A 22,027-nucleotide genomic window follows, 5' to 3' on the forward strand; every position below is an offset into this window, starting at 1 on the left:
TACGCCACTGTTTTCTCTTACGTACGTACAATGGACAAGAAGGATCGTGGTCGGATGGTTGGAAAGAGTCGGACGACAAGGCAGATAAATTAGTGCTAGTAATGAAGACTGAGTCCGGCGCCTGATTAAACAAACACAGGGAAACACAAATAAGTGAGAGAAGCGTGAGAGGGAGGAAAGGTGAACGCTTAAAGGGAGCGAAACGCACGAAGGAAGAAAGGAGAAAGAACGAATGGGTGGCGGAAAGAAGAAGAATCTGCGAGTCTTGCTTTAGACCTTGTCTTATTTTGCCTCTAATTAACTAAAGTAGCGTAGTAAGCACGCTCGTAGACATTGCCGGTGACCTCTTTTTTTTTTCCTGCCACGGTGTCTCTCACCTTTTCTCATTTATCTTGTTTTTTAAGCCTATTCCCGTATCCACCGATGCTTGTTGTCGGAGACGCCGCCGCCGAGGCCATCGACGACGACGACGACGACGACGACAAAGACGACGACGAAGACGACGAAGACGACGACGAAGACGACGAAGCCGACGAAGCCGACGGAGCCGACGAAGACGACGAAGACGACGACGACGACAACGACGACGCCGATGATGATGACCGTGTGTCACACGCTAGCCATTCGTAGAACGAGCGTTGTTTCATTTTCGACGCACGTCCTCAAAATGAAAATGTATGAGCGTGTATAATACATAGAGAATAGTTTTCGAGCGGGTCCGGTTAGCGGAGCATGAATCTCATCGAGGCACTCAAGGCTAAAGCTCTCGAAATTACGCGGGATGAATTAAAAATAGCGGTCACTAAATCGTGAAAACAAAATCCGGCCGGATTTATGGACGCTTTTTGAGGTTTCCAGTCACGAGCTATTAGTCGTGGACGTTTGCGAAAAATACCGAAAATAATCATCGGTCGTTACATGCTCGCTGGGGCTGACCAACTACCAACAGGCTCACGGATGAACGATTCTTTTTTAGTTTCTCCTTTTGCTCGGAACGCTTGTAAATTTGATTGTTACGGAAATATACGTATGAATAACGCGAGTTGGGCTATTAAGAGATCCCGAAAAGTTGTTGCAGAAGAATTCATCGAAAGTCAAAGTCTACCGATATCATGGTAGGATCGATATAAAAATACCGAAACTTTTTGCATAGAGGATAATATTTGTAGGTTGCGAGTACAGCGGTAAAAATTCTTTGGCTTCGATGCAGAACAATGATCTAAGAAAATAAAGATGGGACACGGTAAAAGAAATACGTTGTTAGAGTTCGAATTTAATAGTTAGCCGATGCTGCACCCTTTGTGTCGAACCAAACGAAAGATTCTTCGTTATTATTCACTATTACTATAATATAAGATCCAAAAATAATATGGGTACGTCCTTCTCGTTCTCTTATATATTAGTTAAATATAGATATCTGCTCTCAAATTTTCAGTAACATATATCCTAATTTTAATGCATCTGAGAACATATTTTGTCTTCGTGATAACCTTATGCGATAATCTTCTCCTTGTGAGGAATGTGAGAAATGTGAAAAATCTATTACCTCGACAATAGGGCGATATCTTGCTATAGTTGAATACACCTAGCAACTACAATAATCAGAAAATGAAAAGAACAGACTCTGTGTGGAGACGGTGGAGACGGGGCAAAATTTTCGAAGGGAAGAGAAGAAGACGCCAGGTGGTCGCCGGACGATGTCCGCCGCCGGCGTATCGTGGTGCTTGCGATTCAAATTATTTGTAATCCTCATTTTTTTAACTGACCGCCAGAGAGAGCGAATTAGCGTTCGTAACGCGTGAGTACTACACGGCCGAACGCGATCCAGCACGATGAGGACGCTAGGTGAAAAAATAAGCTTCGACGATAATAATTATTATCGAACCGGCCGCGAAATCTCCGTGGTCTGCCGCCTCCGGAGCCGGGGTAAAAAAGATACGAATCCGTGACGTTGGGCCGCCAGGCAAGGACGTTCAAGTTTAAACGAAAATAAAAATTCCCCTGTCCGATACTAATTATAGAATACCGCTCATCGAGCAAACGCCGCTTGAATTACCGATATACGGTGCGCCACTGGATTATACCGGGTGTTTGTAGGTGAATAAATTTAACGATGCGATGTAGACTAAATCTTTACGTAACGGACGATAAACGAAGAATTAATTAATAAAAAACGCAATAAGCCAGCAACTGATCCTGCATTGTAAGACTGTCAAAAACAATTAGTATATATATATAATAGTAGTGCAATATTTTGACGAGGAAAATGTAAAACGCGTGAAAAAAATATTTTATATCCGCTAGTGACTCGATCCGAACTGGATCGATACAGGATTAATCGCGTGCGAGAGGAAGGTCTGTAACCGAAATTGGAAGGAACACCCGATAAATCGATACGCCGGTTGTATACCCCGTCTCGAGGAAAATTAATATTGTTTTTATCGACGAACAGCCGGGATAATTAGATCTCGGTATAGGCCTGTTTGCACGTCCACGGTCAGACCGCCGCGTAATCGAGGATCGATCTCTTCCCCTCTCTCCCCAATTGCCTCGTGACGCGTCGCAAATTTATTTCTCAACGAGGACGATGCGTTACGCGTTTCGAAGTTATACAGAGGCTTCGGCTCTTCGATCCAATCTACGCCGATGATCGACGATATTAACCGCAAACGACCCGCACACCTTCCGCGTCCACGACGATGTAGCACCGCGTGAACGCGACAGATTGGTAACGAGCGATTTTTTTCTGTCTTTCAGATTCGCGCGAAGAATGTGACGTCGGCAGAAACGAAACAGAGAGGCGGGAAGACTGTGCAGAACACCGATCCCCGGAATGGTGAGTTGGTAATTAATCAACCGTATTCGTTCAGGTGTTAATTACTTGGCTTGGTAATCCGAGTAATTAACGGTCGTTGAAGCACGCTTATCTCGTTCACGATTATTAGGATACATAGGTATTGAAGAAACGAGGTGAACTAGCAAGAAATCTAATTCGAAATTATACGAGTCTCTCTCTCGAGTCAAATTGATCAGCACCACTTTATACGAGTACATGACACACGATTAACATCAACCTTTTCGACAAACAAATTACTTACTACCATACATTTATTTATTGCAAAGCGGGACAATGGATACAAAGTGTCGGAAAGAAAAGAAAAGTGAAGAATGTAGGAAATGTAAGGGATGGACGGAATGTAGGGAATGCAAGGGATGGAAGGAATGTGAGAAATGTAAAAAAATAGAATGAACGGATCTCAAGGAAAAGTACAACAAGAACGGAACTATATTACTGCTGATTTCAACATATATCATAGTACACCACGTCGTCGCGAAATTAATCGTTTCTGTATTAATATTAATATCGTTCCATTACAACATTTCGTGTTAAACCAATAAGTATCCTGATACTTATGAACAGGGATTTACACGAGACCCACCTCGCGATGTGAATCATAGCGCGTTAGCCGTGGTGTGTCGCGTTTAAACCAGCCGCGCGCGAACGTATCACTCGGCAATCGATGGAGTTTTATGTCGCGAAACGACCGTCCAACGCCGGTTGTGTGTTGCATGCCCGAGCTTCGTGCGGAAGATCAATCCGGCATATAAATGATGACGTTAATAATACCGAGATAAAGCATTCCATGAATATAAATACGCGGCTCTCTCTGTTTGGCCGGGCGTTTCAGATTTCAGTGAAGTAGCGTTATTAGGGAATTCAGAACGACCTCGATAACGTTCCGCTTTTCGACGGAATTTACTCACAGAATTTACTTTTCGAAATTACCGAGAGATTACGGGAAAGAATTATTGAATCCGGGCTCGGCTGGAAATGGCGGACACCAGGCGGTATCGCCCGATCCGGTTTAACTTAATCTTAGTTCGATTTTCTCCGGGTGCGATTTTTATATGCGTACATTTAGGGTAGCCGAGGTCTGCGCTTTTCGAAGATCGATGCTTGTTAAGTAGCTGGAAGTAAATTGCAACTTGGGACTATTTTACTACATTGTGCCCGATTGTGCGCCGGTTTCATGTTGAAACGACTACCATTTGCCAGTAATTTCACTGCTCTAATTTCGTTCCATACGAGGAATACCAGAGAGTGAGTTAATCGGGATATACTTTCCTAAATTTGAATATCAATAAGTAACTTCGCGTATTCATTTATTCTTTTTTCCCTTTAGCATGGTGGATGTATTTTTGAAATTGATTTTTATTATTAAAAATTAAACGTATCAATTTTCCGCAATTTTTTTAAGCACAACGTACAATATCTTTTTTTGGTGTCCTTGGTTGGCGAATAAATTTCGAGCGCATGATATTACAATGTTTAACAATGGAAGACAAGTATTTCAGGTCGTGAAAGTGCTTGTAGTCAAAACCTGTAATTTGCATAACATATGCTACGTTACGAAGTTTTTGAAATATTGTTATGGGTACGGTGAGATACAGCTATCAATTTTACTAATTATGTAGGTATTACTCGAAGAGGGTTATATCGCAACAATGTTGAAAATAATTAAGGTGGTAACATTTTCTAGACAACTTTGTATATCCGCTTGCTTCTGATATTTAAGGTAAATTCCTTATAATTATTATGTATGACATATGTGTACATATATGTCCCCTTACAAATTTTTCCAATATAATCGTAGTAGGTAATCTGTTTTTGTCACGATAATTATCAACATGAGTACAATCCCTTCGTAATTCGTTGTACGGCAACGTTTCTATCTTTATTGTTATTAATTATTCCAACGCAATATCTATATTATATTCTTACTTCTATATATTTATTTTGCACACCGTATTCCAACCTGCGCTATATCCACTATGCTCGTGGGTATTTAATACCATAAAATTAACTTGACGTAAGTTGTCGTGGTCTGCCGTGACTAAAAAAAAAAAAAAAAAAAAAAAACAGTCCATGTCTATCCACTTTCGAAATCGTTCGAATAATTATAAATCGTAGCATATATCGCGAATCCCACTCAAACCTATCCCAACGAATATACTCTCGATCAAATCGCATTAATCATACTCGCATTTACACGAAAAGCCGAGGCACGAGCCACTTCCACGAGAAAGAACCTGTGCTGGTCGAGCAAACGGTTCCGGTCGGAATGATCGATCGGATTGGTAATAACGATCGAAGGAGGGTTCGCGCGAAAAGGAAAGGACCGGCGGTCGTGTGGAGAGTGCGAGGGAAGAAGGTTCGCGCGTCGAAGAGGGCCTCTTCGCCGCGTTCTAGCCCGGAGCGACGCGGAATCACTCAGAGCAGCGCCGGCCGTTACTTCATTTTTGCGGACCGTTTACAACGTCCTGTCCACTCGCGTGGCATCGTTGCTGGCATTTCGATGCATAATAAACGAGCAGTTAGCCCTGCTCCGTGGCTCACACCTCTGGCCCCTTCTTTTCTACGAGTCAAAGGGGGATGTGCCCCTCTCCAGAGAGCCGGCAGCCTCTTTTCCTCACGGTCGACCGTCAGGATCCTCCTTCTTCCTCTTTCCGACTCGCGCCCGTTCCGTAAGCTGCCTCTCGTTTGTAGACTTTCTTCTTTCAAGACGAGGCGCGCATAACGAGATGCGAGAGCGAGACCAAGCTATATCGTTGGCCGAACCGTGGAGAGCCGAGCGACTCTAACGAAAGGAAATCCGATTTGCACGCCGTGTTCAGAGAAACAGACAGAGAGAGAGAGGGAGAGAGACTCTCCCGCCCTCTTTCGAACGCACGCCCACCCCTCAGGTACACGCCGCGCGCTAGTTTTCATGGAAATTCGTTTGCCGCTCGTTACGTGACGCTGGCATTTCCTTTGCCGGATTCTTGCTTAGTACGCCGCCCATTGCGACCTAGACAACTCTATCGAAAGACTTATTAAAGTTGTGCGCTGGGACCGATGCTGGAATTCGTATGTAATAGGAATGCCGACTCTTTTACCATTTTGGAGAATTTGGAATTTAGATGGTTTCTCAGGGATTTGCTCGAAGGTTACTTCTTTTATACAGTTGTCTTCGAAGGTTCTCGAAGGAAATTCCCGATATTGCGAATTTTTATCCGCATCTATGAATTATTGACGCCAAAACATATAGCACACGTAAAGCGCATGTTCCTACGACAAGGATTGTAAAAGTTGCAAGGGAATATTGAATCGTCTTCCGAGAGGATATTCATAAAATCGATTTAACGTTCCGATGATTATAAGCGATTAGACGCGACATTCGACGCACCATGCAAATTTAAATCGTTAATGAACTTTATGAAACTATAAAACATACTTGATAAATGTGCATCCACGAATTAATCATTCCTGGTATATTTTATTTTTTCTTTTGCCGAAAAAGTTAATTATACTTCGTAAGGTTATACATAATGTGGAATGACTCAGGAGTTCAGCGTGTCAACAGCTAATAGGCGATTTTATAATGACGATTATGATTATGACTATGGTTATGGTTATGGCTATTTATAACAAGCCATATCCACTCGGAGAGAAAGATCACGAGATATTGGTACATAATGATAATAATAATTATACTTCTTTATCGAAGTTGCATACAGTATACCTTAATAGAATCGATAGAATAAGAAGGAAAAGGGTGAAATATTACACTTCGCTCTAACCACCGTACGCAAAGACGTAATCGAACCTAACCCGACTCGTTGTAATGACGCAAAAACATAACGATTTACAATTTTTAAATGATGAACATCTTAATATGATTGATTCTCAGCTATACGCGCGTATAAAATTGTTTATATTTTTAATGTATTCTATTCACACATTAAATTCATCATATTATCTAGCATTCTGAGATATAATATATCGTATCTACCGACTCAGCTAATTTGAAACGTATTTCGAAGTAGAGAAAAATCAAAAGAATACTGTACTGAAATACGGAACCATTAACACATCACATTTCACATATATTCGCATTTCGCGTTGTATTCCACGCGACGAAAAAACCGACGTGAAACGCGACACACTGAACGAATCTTGTTACGATTTCGCTAATACGCATCAAACGAAACGCACTTGAACCTATCGATCGATGATCGATGCCACCTGCAGGACGCGGCAGTTGAAAAAAACTGGAAGCGGCGCGCATCGGAGCGATTATTTGCGCCGCGCGACGATAATGGATACGGAAAGGCGGTTTGAATCCGGCCGAATGGGCGTATGAATGGTCGCCGTTTAGCGTAATTATTGGCGCATTGTCTACGGCACAATACCGGCCGCGAAATTGGCATGCAAAAATCGGATGCGATCCTATTGTCGGCCATTGTCCGATCCGTGGCTGCGTGGCAGCCTCCCCGGGCTCTCCAGTTTTCGAATATTTCGCCGTCAATGCCGCCGATTCGTTCGCCAATCGAATTTACCTCGAACGATGCCAAAAGAAATTCTCCGGTTCCACCAATTACGCGACGTTCCAACGTTTTTCTTCCTTTTTCCATTTTTTTTTCTTTTTTTTTTTTTCGAATATTACCGCCAAACGCAACGAGACTGCGTTTCGGCGATGCGGTACGCGCAATTCTGTCACGTTTCGATCGATCATTTCAATATTCCAACTCTAACGACTCTTTCATGTTTCGACATTTAATCCGTTTGCTGAAACGTAGCTGGAAAATCGATATCACTGAACAATTTTAATAGAGTTGAATCATCCGATTTAATAATTTTCTTAGAAAAAATTCTGTCTCCTTATGAAGATTGCTTCTAGGAATTATTATCGAAATATTTGTTATGAAAATAAAAAGTTAGTACCGGAAAAGTGGAGCGGATAGGTTTAACTTCTTAGAGAATCGTGTACAAATTTCAGTGGGTCAGCCGATTTCGTCCTACTTTCTTCGATGTTTCTCAGAGTGGAAGTTCGACGACGAGTTACGTCGGCGCTCTGTTGCCTCGAGGTGAAAGTTCACGGATCGCCGTGTCGCGGACGCGTTTCATCGAAGAGAATTTTAGGCCTGCCGAATACGAGAGCTAGATTCGTGATGGCTGGAAAGGACGAGTCGAGAATTTGGTTGGTTATTAGGCAAGGGACGTCGGCACGATTCTAACTCTCCTTCGAACAGAGCAACCGCGGGCTTTTTGTGCGGTCAGATTGGCGGCCATTATGTCCCGAAATTGGGCCTTAATTGTGGCAGCGGTAATGAGTCGGGTTGCTCTAATGCAACGGCACCAGCACACGTTGTGCCTTAAAACTTGCTTCGGTTTCGTCTAACGGGTGATCTATCGATAAATTTCTCTTCTTAAACACGATGATAGAATTCTGTATTTTCTCAGATTTTCGTATTCTTTCTGATTCTTGAGATTGAAATCGAGTCCAGTGGATAGCTGGATAAGAATTTAACGTCGCGTTTATCTTATTCGATTATTCTACACCGTTAATAGTCACAAACATTTATAATGTAAGAATAATATAATAGTAGACATTTATGGATAATTAAGACGAAGAAGAATCCTAAACTTAATAATGAAATTCAATTTGCAATTGTTTGTGGCAATGGTTTGTCTAAATGGTTGATGTGACGATGGTTTGTCTAAATTTCTGGATAACTATCGATCAATCGACGAATAAACGATCTCTATGTTACTATAGACTTGACTTTTCAATTCGCAAAGAATCATACAAAAATATGTCAAACTTTTCTCGTGAGTATTATTGAAACCTTTATTAGATCCATACTTCATACCAGTATCGTAATTAATTTTCTATTATGTTATAGTACCCATATGTAGAATTACATAATACACATAATACTCGTTCAAACATACTCGTAACTTTGGCGCTCGCAAAGTTCTTCGTTGGAAAACCTCTTACCTCTTTTTCCGTTTCTATTGCATCGATTTATTTTTCATTTTGAACGTCACGAGTATCGACGATTCGAATAATCGTTCAGCTACGTTCTGCTTCGGAATTAATGTGCAGCTAGATTATTTCAGACACCCGGTATAGAATAGAGAGCGGTAGGGAATACTACTATGTGGCGACGTAGCATTATTTAATTGCTCTTCCGTTGTTTTTTCGTCGCCAGATAATTTGTGTACCTGCCGGCGATCTCTCAGTTCCACCTGAACGTTCTCTTCTCTTCTTATCCTTCTCCCTCTCGTCGCCTCGATAGACCCGATCGCTTCGGGTTGTCTCGCTTCCACCGATTCCATAGGCTCCTTGGCTTCGTATGGGTTTTCTCGTTGTGAGAAGTCGGCACAAGGGGAAAGCAAAAGAGCAGACCAGCGAGAGAAAGGACGAGAAGGACGGGACGACCGGTCGGCCTACTCCTAATTGCGCGTAATTATCTATGGAGGCCAATTAACTCGGATTGGCTGGACGGATGATCCGCGACTAGCCCGAGGACTCGAACATCGTCCAAGAAGAACCTCTTTCGTCTCTTTACCTTGGCTAAACACACGCGAAAGCGGCCACGGAATCGTCCTCGTTTTCAGAATCTTCGCCCTCCTCCCTGCCTCTCATCCGTCGTCGATGCAAAACGCGAAAAGTAATTGCCGTAATCAATCATACGAAGTTACAGCAGTGAGTTAGAACTGAAGTGTATTAAGAGCGTATTGTTTTGCACCGGTGGTACGAAAGTAATTTGTTTCCCTCTAAACGAGTGTTCTTGTTGCGATGGTTTAATATTTTTGAGCCGATGCCGAGGCAGGATACAGCAGTTATTTTCTTTTCAAGATATAACAATCTCCGTGTAATTTTTGAAGTGTGTCTACGTAGAATTTCGTGGACGAATTCTGTTGTACGAAAGATACGAGAAATTAGAAATTTCATTCTATGGCAATATACGAAATTAAGGATAATTAATTAACAGTAATATTTGTACGATTACGTATGGTGTATTATTTTATATTATCCTTATCGTTCGTACGTGTGAAATATCGCGCTTTCGAAAAGATACTAAAAGTGTCAAAGCTTTTGTTTAAGTACCTGCGAATACTTTTTTTTTCTTTTACAATGAACGTTAAATGATAATTTAACGTAGCAGGGAAGGAATGACTGGTGATTAAATATAGCAAAATATCCATTTATAGATATGCTCAAGTGTCGCCATAGCGCAGTTTCCAAGTGCAAACTTAGAAAATTTGCAAAAGGAGAAACTTTTAAAGAAACTGCGGAACAGAGGAAAAGCGTCCCTCGTTTCAGAAGTATTGTCTTCCTGATATTTTGACAGATTTCTGTTTACCACCGAAAACTTCGTTCTTGCGTAACATCCTATATGAACACGCTGATAGAAATCATGAAATTCTTTCGGTCTATGAACTTCGAATATTGGAATGCTGCCGGCAGGGCCATGCTCAACGATTGGAAACAGTCGATTTATTTCTCTTCGATTTATATGAATGTTTAATACACAAAATTTCGGTCAACCAGCAAAATCCTCGTTGTCATAATTCAATGTAGGAAATATTTCCAAATGTAAATTTTTGGTTAGATTCGCATTTCCATGTGACATTTATTTATGAAACGTGTATCAGGGAATATTAGATTTAATAAAAACAGTTTATCGATCAGATTGTGTCTATAATAGCTACGACAATGTGCTTCGTATTATTGTTTGTTACTCGACATCAAACTACTGGACAGACTAGTTTGACAAATTGTTAGATTTCTAGACCTATACGAGACTCCTCAAAATTTTCTCCTAGCAAGAACTCTTTAATGCCGTACGAATCAATTGTAATAAAGAAATCTATAAAATCTTTTATCCTCGCGAAAGTATTTTCACGCTTTCATTTTTTCGCAAGCTCGAATGAGAACGAGGATGTCCCGCAAGGGATTCTAGCGAACAAGAGCGGTATGAGGAAGATGTTCGACCTCCTCCGGAGAAGATTGCGATATTAGCAAGATCTGTGATCGCGATGTTCCCACGTTCCTTTTACAATTTTTCTCCTTATATCGAGGAACGATTTAATGGCGGTATCGATGTTTTGTGCGTTTCTACGTTACATACCGTTTACCATAGCGCTGTTCTGTAATTGCATGCCTCTAATTACGCGTGCAGCACTGTGTCCCTCGCCCACCTTCGCGGGTTTATTTGTTCTACCGTTTCCCAGAGCATCGGTACTAATATCCCGGGTGTTTGCAATCTCAGGCGATCATAAATAATCGCACGCACATTCGCAGCCGGTACTGGCACATACGTAATGAGCAATTAACGATCGAGTTCCTTGCTGGTAATTGCTTCATCGACGCGGAAAAGATGTTACGAAGCGGTCACTGCGCGATGCTTTTCCATATCTGCTGATCGTCGGCTACATCGCGGTCATGTTCATGAAAGTTGATGCCTATATAACTCTCGGCATACCACTCTGGCGATGCTGGATTATAGATTCTGAAATGCTTTACAGTTTGTTCGGTTTGATATCCCTGTTTCTTGCTGCGAGGATGTTAAGAGCAAAGGTTGCTTCTTAATCGAGTAAATGTCGTTTTTATCGCTAAAGGCTCCAAGTTTCTCATGTTTCCTTCGTAATATTAGCATGTTACACGATATAATTGGTTGAAAAGTAAAAACTGACGGGCAGAAAGTTAGTTATTTCTGTTGAGAAATTTTATATGTATCGTATAGTTCGTTCATCGATAAGTTTGCGTTAAATACGGAGAGGATAGAACTACCATACAATGAAACTAATAAGATAATACTAGAACTAGCTTAATTAATGCCAAAGAATAACCAAATAACCTTCTTTATTAAACCTTGGCTTTACTTCCATCTGATTAAATTCCTTTCTGTCTTCGTCGAATTCTTTACCATTCGTCGAGGATGCCTAAGTCTCGCTGGAAATTTACGATGAGCTAGCCCTTCGCCAGGAATAATACGTCTCCTTCCTAACTGCAGAAAACATATATTTATCTGGTCTTTACATAAGCCGATTCAGCTATTATTCCGTATCCACTTTTCAAGATTCGAATCCTTGGGGACTCGAAACGTCGAGGTTCTAACAGCGAAAGAAAGCGAGAGGGGAGGGGGTGGGAAGGAAACGCGTAGACGAGGACGAAGACAGCAGAGGATATGCGAAAAAAGAAAATCGTGGAGGTGGGGGGAAGTGACCGGATCGTCGAATGGCTGAGGGAGACGGGACAATTCGTCATTAGTAAACAAATAGTTTAGCGACCGATCGGGACAGGCCTACATAAACTAAACAACAATGAGGCCCGCGGCTCAGAAAGAAATACCGACTCGCTACCCTTCGAGGCGAAGCACACCTGGCTTCACCTTCGCAGCAGTTTACCTGCACATGGGTGGGTGTTGAAGAGGTCAGGGGCGTGTGTATCCGAGCCGGTACCACGCCACCACGCCCAGTCGCAGGACTAATAATGATTTATTTCACAAGCTTAACGATCTCGTCCGATTTAACCTCGTCCACCGGCCCCTTTATCTTTGTCTTTGATCGGCAACGGGTTGCGTAATAATCGTCGAGGCCATGCTTCTCCACGCTTCCTTTGATAGTCGTTGGCTTTTCATTTTCGGCCTTCGATCGATAGCCACTCTCACGATGATGTTTTCTCGTTATTTCGTCGATCGATGCTTTACCGATTGCATTTATCGCGGTATGAATTGTATTCGATGGTCATGTAAGATTCGCGAATTCGTTTCGGTTTTGCAACTACTTTTTTGATTTCCTCCTTTGGTGGTTTTACTTAAAGCGTTATTCGAAACACTCTTGTTATGAAATTGCAAAATTGTACAACACAATCGCTTCCCACGGTGATAAAAATTAAATAAAAACAGACAAACATCAGTTCCATGACGATGTAACGCTTTTTTTTTGGAAAACGCAGGGCATTTAGCAGCGTGGACACGTTCCTGATTGAGGTATCGGGTTTTAGTTCGACGAGGATCTCTCCACCTGACCGAGTCCGATCGGTGTTAAAAAGAATTTTTCAGATTCATTCGTCACCTCGAATTTCACAACGCGATCGACACTACGGATATATTTTCGGGGCGCTAGGGAGAAAGGAGCCTAACAGAGCAGTAATGTGTTTTAATAATACGATAATAGCCTGAAACTTCCAGTTTCTTCGATTCTGATCCTTCCCCCAGGAACGTTAAATTTTAGCCGGTAAAAATTCGCCCCTTGATACTTTTAACACGAAACCAAGACACGTTTCTGCTTTTGTTTGGTCCAAACAAGACGAAGACTGGTTCTCGACCAACGCTCAGGCAATCGAGAGTATTTGTTCAGAAGATTCCTATCGATCTTGTGTAACCGTACATTTCACGTGAATCACGTTGAATTACCAATTGCCGCTCCATCCACCTAATCGTACCGATACTTTGTTTCACTTTCGATACTTTGGCAAAGTGCGATGTTTAACGGCTCGATTGGTCTTGCAGAGAAACTCGAAAGAAAGACGATATTATTAGGAATCAATGTTTTTAGCGATTAACAATTTTCTTATTTTCCTTGTATGCTTCAAGCTACAAATGCAAATCGGACACTATAGGGAAAGAGCAGGATAGGTCGAATCTTCTACCTTTTTTCAGGAAGGCAGTTTTTAAATTTGACAATTTTGTATCTAACATTTTTACGTCATATGAAATCGTAAAGTGACTCCTCCTACTTAAGCATACAGCGATATTAAGGTTAGAAAATCTACAAAAATATGCTTATAATACCTTCTCTTGTAATGTTCAGTCGTGATACGCTCGCAAAATTTAAACAGAAAAATCGCAAAATGATCTAAAGAAATTAAATTTGCCATTAAATATACCAACAACCCACCACAGTGTCGATCTTCGTTGTCCCTTAAATTTTTTATTTAGAATCAACACCAACGTCGACGTTAACGTCTCGTTTCGCTGTCGTTATCTTCCAGATCGTGGTTTTCTCGTTCAAGTGTGCGCAATATGAAATATAAAAATCAGCCTCCCAGCCAAGGGCGCCCGGATCCACGTAGGACTGGTCGTCCCTTTGTCCACCTAAGATTCTTCGTCCTCGATCCTTCCTAAACTATAGGGAGAAGGAGCATCTCGATGGTCCCTGCGGCGAGATTAGCATGACAATGCGTTCACCAGCCACTCATTATGGCCGTTCGTGATCCAACGTTCCGTTGCGGCGTAAAACAAAATTCCAGCCCACGAAAATCTCGCTAGGCGATAGGGGTTGACACCTTCGATTCATCCGTTTCCGATGCTCCCCGTAACGCTCGTATGTATACCACCGTGTTCCTTTAGTCGTTCGTTTCATTTTTACCCCACCATTTCCTTCATTTTGTCTCTCTCTCTTTTTCTTCAGCCTCTATTACCGCCGACATCATCCCTTGTCCACCCTCTTCCAGGACAAGCTAGCCTTCTCCCACGGCTCTTCATTCTTTCGTTGAATGAATACCAAAGATGGATCGCTTCCCTCTCTGCACAGTCTCGCTGTGCTCGCTCTTTGTTGTCCAGAAATCGTGCGATTTTCGATGAATTGACGCGTCCCAACGAACGTAGTTTACACACGATCGCGACGCATAGGGATCCTTTAGATCGGTATCGATGCCTAGAGAATCGATCTATTCCCGATGGAACGTCCGCAGATTTTCGACGATCACGCTACGACACCGTGACTCTTTCTTCGATAAATAATGGTTCCTCACCTTTTCCTGGAACGATGATGGCTTAGCGTCTTCCGTCTTTTCGTTCGTTGTAATAATGGCTCTCTATTTGGAGATTCCTTATGGCGTGATATATGGTTGGAAGATGCAAAGTTTACGTGGTATTTTGGTTACCGAAGGTTCGATTGTATAAGTGAGAAAAAATTGTAGTTTGAGAAATCAGTGTAAAATATGACGATATACGCACTAGCCTCTACATGTTTGTGCAAATTCCTATTTTTACGAATATAACGAAATAGGTGGAATCTGGGTAGAAAATCGTTTTATCCGCTATATATCATAGAAAGTACCTTGAATATTTTTACGTAAGGGTATATTCTGGACATTTTTCACCTTTAGATTTCGAGTAAACGTTTAAAACTCCGCGGTCTGATACTGATCACTGATAAAATTAAAAATGGTCTCTTTACGTTACTCAGTGGAGTAAGTTTGAAAGCGTTGAATTTCCTTGAGCAATTATCTGCAAGCAGTAATTTCCGTTAGAGACTGAAAACAGCGCGCGATCTTAAGAACACGAGATTTCAATCGGAATGGTCAGGACCGACGAAACACGCGAGAGATCTTGTTCCATCTTATTTGCATTCGCGTGAAGAGAAGTCCACTCCCGAGAGCATGATCGTCGAAAATCCGGCAGAATCTCAAATTACGATGATTCGACGAGCAGCAGAGTGCACCGCAGATGTCTGGGTAATGGTACATAAAGGGGATGCAGATAGAACGATACAAAAGAGGAGCTCGATATTCACGGGACCAAAGGGAGTATAATGCATATCCCGAATTTTTGGAAAACTCTCGTGCTAATCGACGTGAACGACACAATCGGGTTTACCTGATGGACGGTCCCTTTCGAACACCGTGAGAAACAGTGTTCCCAGTGTTCTGAAAGCGTCTCCATCAAGAGAGAGATAGAAAAAAAAAGCGAGATGGAAAGAACATCTCGGTAGCCTCTTCGGGAAAGAATTAACCGATGAGAAAGGGAGGTAGGGCAACGTTAGAATGCGTGAACGAAATCTCTCTTCTCCGCGTTTTTCTTTCTATACCTATTGTACTTTGCACTGATCCGCGTTGCTTTAGAATCATTAAGTGGAATTTTGTTTGCTATAGATCCTTTTTATCATAGATCGTTGCCAAGGAAGCATATTTCGTAGGTACGTTTGTTATTTTTAACGTGTAATTACGCGGAGAAAATTAAGAACTCTTAGGTAGGAAATAGGAAATATTAAAAAATTCTTCTAGAGAATTTTTGAAATTTTTAAATAATAAAAAGTAGAATAACTGTATTTTATTTACTTGATATTCTGTTTCATTCGTAAGAGACTTCGTTACTTCAGAAGTAATATTTTAATTTTGGTAAGAAGGCAGACAAAGGTTTTTCCCTAACTTATGTATGAACTGTGGTAATTAGAGATCTTATTTAAATTACTAATAAACGAAGAATTGAGAGAATCTTATAAGGGTACTTGGTATAAAGGAGAATCTTAGGGATGGTTGCGTCTTTAACAAGCCATTTGCTTCAATCCGCAACATGAAATCAAGGGTACTTCCTTAGAATGTCCAAGAAGATTCTTGAAAGTTGCTCGAAACCCTTAAGGAAAGATCTTGCTCATCTTTGATTGGTTAAAGAACAATGTAAAGTCGTTTCCTCTTTGCGGACGTTCTTAAGACTCGCTGAAGATATTGGTAAAGTAAACGGTTCAGACGGTAAAAATGTAGCAAAATGTACTTTTTATGCAACTCTTTATCTCATTCAATGTACAATCCGTATCTCTTAAATTTATTGGGAAATATAGATATTTCTTATGATTAGTAAGAAAATATTTGTTATGGAATACATCTTTATTTAATATATTATACTGCTTTAGTTTGAAGTACTTGCTACAATATTATCGAATCGTATTTATAACAAGTCCCCGATCAATTATTGGTAGAAATATCGAATTATTTTCATTTTAATATTAAATTATTTTATAGCGTTCAATAACAACGAAACCCAGAATCTTCAACGTCTTTTCCCTTTATGTCGTATTAACGTTTTCGTGTTAATTTCAAAACCATTTGCCTATATATTTCACAGTTACTATCACAGAAAATATGTGAGACATTCTAAAACATAAATAACGACGACTCAAATATCTCTGGCCGCGTTTTAATCTAGAATTTTTCTCGAATTAATACCGTTCGCAATTTCAACATACGATCCAACCAGTTTGGATCATCATCTAGCACGTACTCTCACAGCTTTATCCTATCTTCTCGAGGTTCCTATTTCCATAACAATAGTCGGCGAACAATGAAAATTCACGGGAAGAATAATTAAGCTCGTGGTAATCGTTCGGCACGGACGATGGTCATTGCGACGCATCGCAGCATTCGCTCCCATTGAAACGGCACAGTAAGAATTCCCATCAGCTGTAACGGTTCCTTGAGTCTACCAACACTAGGGGTACATTAAAGGGAGGGTCTCAGGAGGGTGGCGAATTAATTTATGCGATAACGTACCGACACAGTACCAAGACTCGTTTCTTTGACCAGGTGATGACCGGTCCACAACGGCCGACCACCCTTAACTTACTCTCTGTTCTTCGTGTTTGTTCCCTCTTAACTCTCGAAGCGTGTGAAAATTCGCGCGATTCTTTGTCTTCGTAGTTTCTCATCTCCTAGACACTTTACTTCACACCCATCGCTGATTTCGTTTGCATTTGTATTTAGCGATATGATAATAACAAGGAAGTAAATGATTGGAGAAGAGAAGAAGATGAAGTATGAGAAAGGGGAGAGAAAACGTTAGGGACATCGGGGTAAACGGGAGTGTTTGGAGGGAGATGAATAGCTATGTTATATGTATGTTTGTCTTTATTGTTATTTTGAATGTGAACGCTGTTCTGGTTTTAAACACGCGTTTGTATAGCTGTAATTAGGCTAGCGCTATCGTATGTCCGATAAACATATTTCTTGATTTGTTGCCACCTCCGCTTTGGTTTACTTCTATGTATCGTTTAGAACAGAATCTTCCAGTGTGTATGATCGAAACTGAAATCCCGAACTTAAGCTTCGGAATGCTGGAATTCGTATCTATTGTATTTTCAATGTAACATCATCGCGTCTATGATTCAGAGAACGTAGAAACCGAACCGCTCAACTAAAAATGAAATTACGAATGACAGTAAAATAATTTAACCCCGTTTTTGTTGGTACTCTATGAACTGCTCTATAAACCACTACATGAACACACAACGATTCGTTAAACTTCCGCCTGTCTGTGGAAGCGGTAAATGTTATAATTAGAGGGCCGAAACATCTTCCAAGTTCGAGTAAGCGTAGAAAACGAAAGCTTATCTGGAATCTCGATCCAGTGCCTTATTTACTTATGTTCCTCGTTTTCTTGTCGGGGGCGAGCGACAAAAGCGAGGATCGCAATCGAGCGTAAAAATGTAGAGGTGCCCCCGAGTTTGTTAATCTTTTTTCTTTCACTTTCACGGCCCGTGTTTAGGGTACTGGTGGTCTAGTGTACCGAGAGAGAGAGAGAGAGAGGGAGAGGGGGCAGAGAGGGAGAGAGAGACAGAGAGAGAGAGAAGATCCGTCACAATGCCCTTTTGTCTAGCCCTCTTGCTCCAGTTTCCTGGTGCGTGGCCAGTTTGGGTCCTTCCTTTGACACGCTATAATTGAATCGTCCGTTCGAGAATTTTTTTAAAATTTCACTGGTAATTGTTCCGCCGAGTATCTATGGTGAGATTTTAGTCGCCCTTATTTCTTTTCGTTGTTTCATTTGAAACGTAGGATTGAAATTACACTGCAATAACTAGTATAACGGAATTCGATACGAACTAGCCACAGACGTTGCCATTTCGTTACGACATTTTTAATATTTAATTCCAAATATCTCAAGAAATGAAAAATCCTATCAAATCTGGAACGTCTACGTACGAATCTACATACGTCGATCGTTCTCGTTTACCGGATATCTCATTTCTGAAATATCTTCTACTTAACCATACGAACCTCAGACACACCAACCACCACTACATCGTTCGTGTAAAAGTTCAACCTGGACGAAACTTGGTGTCCAAACGTTGAGACATGTCCCAATGGCGCGCGTTTCACGTGGCCAGCACATCGAAAAGACTGCGACGCGCGGAATCCACGGGCTTTCAGTGGCATTGAACTGAGCGAGGGGCGCGCGCCAGAGAAAGAGAGAGAGAAAGACACGTGGTCCCCATTCATGGTTGCCGCAGCTATACTACTACGGTTCGAGCACGTTGGCTGGAGGTCGACTAGGAGAAGGTGGAGGTCAAAGGGAGCGACTGGTGAAGGGAGGGGGAGGTAGCACGGGTGGCGGGTAAAGGGTACCAGCGAGCCACTAGAGGTGAGGGTGAAACGAAGAGTCAGTGGGGCCGTCGCTACCACTACGATAGTATAGTCAACTACCACTACCAACAACGATGTTACTCCTCGAGTTCGAAGGGGTAGGTGGTGGTCCCGGTCTCGTGTCGGTACACGCGTCGCGATTCTATGCTGCACGCTCGTGGAGGGCTATAACCCACGGCTGTAAAACTTACCAGAATCCAGTTCAGTCGATCTAACGGCCACCCCTCTGTAGCATCGGTTTCCTATGCTTTCGATGCTCCGGCCTCACTGGGTCACGACCTCCCTATAGATTCTTTTGATTTCGATCTGCTTTCGAAAACGCGTTCGCGATTGTTTTCTTCCGCGAAAGCAGCAAAGAGTTTGATTTCTTTTAAGGATGACGAGCGTCGAATATTTGTCGTTTCGTGCTTTGTGGAGTGATAAATCAGTGATAAATCAATTTTATGGGGATCTGTATACTTTCGATTAATCCGTTTTATTTATATCAATTTATTTATTTATATCAACATCCGTCATATAGAATGTCAGATATCATATTTGAAATTAATTTTAAGACCTTTTTATTATTTATTTTTTGTTGAAATCGAAACGATTACTGGCACAATTGCTGGATAAAGATCAGCGTTACAGTGTCATTATGCCTGTCTACGGTTCTATTTGTATTAATATAATATTCACACGAACAACTGGCCAGAAATAGACCGAACTTACATCTGAAGAAAGTTCAAGAACCTTAAAGGTTTCATGCAAGGGGGTCACAAATACAATGAGCGTATATAAGATGCACGCGCTTAATCTCTCCGCTGCTTCTTCCCATCATCCACTCTTTCTCTACGCAAATGCGGACTACACACAGGTCAACCCCCTTTCCTCTCTCTCTCTCTCTCTCTTTCTCTCTTCTTGATCTTCTGGCTGGCCTGTCCTCTCGTGTTCGTTTCTTCCCTCTGTGTACTCCCTTTTTAGACTCTCTCTCGCAAAAGGATTTTGAACGATAAATACGCCGCGCGTATAACTCAATATCGGGCCACGAAAAAGAAGGCAGCAGGCAAAAATGTTCGTGGATCGACCTCGAGGGCAGGCCGAGCGAGGCATTAAAAGGGAGAGGACATTAAGAACCACTACAGATCTTGTGTATAAGGATCCGCGGCACGGACGGGGACGGAAAGAAAGAAAGGGAAAGGGAAAGAACGATAAAAGGGTGGATAGTGGGAGGATAGAGTGTGGCGAGGGAGACGGAGGCAAGGATGCTCACGTATGAGGCAGGACCTCATAACTCCTTATAATGTCCTCTTCTGCGGATGCCTAGCATACACCCCCGTTCCCGTATGCCGTCTCGGGAACACCGTGAACACACCATTGACCCTCTTCTTCTTCTCCACCTCCTTCATCGTCTTCTTCTTTTCCTTCCTCTACCTCCAACTTCTTCACCCTCCTGCACCTTCTCCTTCTCGTCGTCGTCGTCGTCGTCGTCGTTGTCGTTGTCGTTGTCGTCGTTCTCGTATTCCACGTTAAAGTGTGGGTGGTTTGTGTGTACGCGCCATAAGGCCTGCCTCGCAGGCTTCTTTCGCTCACCCCCTCTACCACTCTTCGTCGTTCTCCTCATCCTCCTCCTGCTTGCCCTCCACCTCTTCCCTCGGGAGTCTGTGTACTTTTATATGCCCTTCCATACCTTCTCCAAGGGAATAAGAGAGTTAATCTTGATATAATGGCCGCGACTGTCGCGGCCCACAAGACAATAGTCCAAGATATATCGTTAGCTTCGCCCTTTCGCATCTCGGCGCCATTATACTGGCACGCTCGATTCTCCTTCTTCTTCGTTTTCTTTCACTTCTTATTTCGGCTTCACGGGGTGTTACGAGGCGCGCGCGAGGCCCCGCTCGCTTTCGAGGCAATGATAATGCGACTCGCAGCCGATTCGCCGCCGATGCTTTCGATTATACGCCGACTGGAATGTATATCCGGCTACCTCGAAGAGGCTCTCGAACCTTTGTTGCGTTTTCGCGACCACCGATTGTCTTCCCGTGACTTTAGTCACCATCGCTCCGTGATGGAAATTCGTTGTACGGTTCGTTTATATTTGAACGCTATAGCCTGCGTATCTGAGACAGCGATCTGGCGATACCGCGCTAGCCGCTCGGTGCGTTGGTAAATTTCGATTGAACTTTATGTCCTGACCTTTCGACGATGAGAAATTTCTTTGTTCTGCGAACGTTGTTTAGATATTTAATTGTGTTCGTTGATTGATAGATATATTCGGTATTGTTAGGTGCTTCATCTTTTTTCGTTATCTCCTTATAGACCACGCGAATCATCTACCACTCGTAAGTATATCGCAAAATAGGGACGAAATATCGGAGAAATTAAATATTGCGTATCTCGTACTAATTACTCTTCGGGATCCTATTCGTCGACAACGCTATTCCTCGCAAGAGTGTAAACTTTAAAAATCATGACCTCGGTATAGAATGACCAGTCACGCCCGCGATAGAACATTTTACTAAACGCGATTCAGCCTTCGTCAAATCCAAATATCGGGACAGAATCTAATTATAAACGGCACGATGAACCCGTTGAATTCTCTTGAGTGGCATTTATCGCCAAGAAGGGAAACGAGGAGAAGAGGTTGCTTAAAGTTAAAAAAAAGAAAAAGGAAGAATAAGAAAGAAGAACCTCTTTTCCACGCGATTATCTCAAGATCAGCGTATTAACCGCGATCCATTAACGAAGACGAAGCCGGGGGAGAGATAAAGAAACAAGACGCGGATCCGTGATCCAGCCTGCTGGAACTCATAAAGGCCTCCGTTACTTTCTCTCCGTCTTCTCCTCGCCAGCGGACTCCCCCGCAAAATCATAATCTGATCTCGTATTAAGCATCTCCTTTCTGACCCCCTTGCCCTCTCTACCCTGGATGCCTCGTCTTTCTCTCCCCCTCGCGGCCCTGTGTACCCCTATTTTTATGCAGATCAGAAGCGAGAGAGCGCCCTGAGGTGGGAAGCCGCGCTATAAACGCTTTATAATCTCGGTTTCGCTGGCTCGTACGTGCCGTTCGTTTC

At 42.3% G+C, this 22,027-nt stretch overlaps 1 protein-coding gene across 2 annotated transcripts in view; it reads left to right on the forward strand.

Annotated features, from left to right (window-relative positions):
* The window catches only part of LOC117231471 (zinc finger homeobox protein 3-like), a 288,298-nt gene that overhangs the window by 13,907 nt on the left and 252,364 nt on the right, over positions 1-22,027 (forward strand). For both annotated transcript variants that reach the window (XM_033489938.1, XM_033489937.1), the window contains exon 2: positions 2,758-2,836. The gene's annotated coding sequence lies outside the window, so the exon portion shown is untranslated. The remainder of the gene's footprint in view (positions 1-2,757; positions 2,837-22,027) is intronic.

Source organism: Bombus vosnesenskii, unplaced genomic scaffold (assembly GCF_011952255.1).
Source record: "Bombus vosnesenskii isolate JDL3184/JDL3185 unplaced genomic scaffold, Bvos_JDL3184-5_v1.1 scf7180000013272, whole genome shotgun sequence".
NCBI classification, from domain to species: Eukaryota; Metazoa; Arthropoda; class Insecta; order Hymenoptera; family Apidae; genus Bombus; species Bombus vosnesenskii.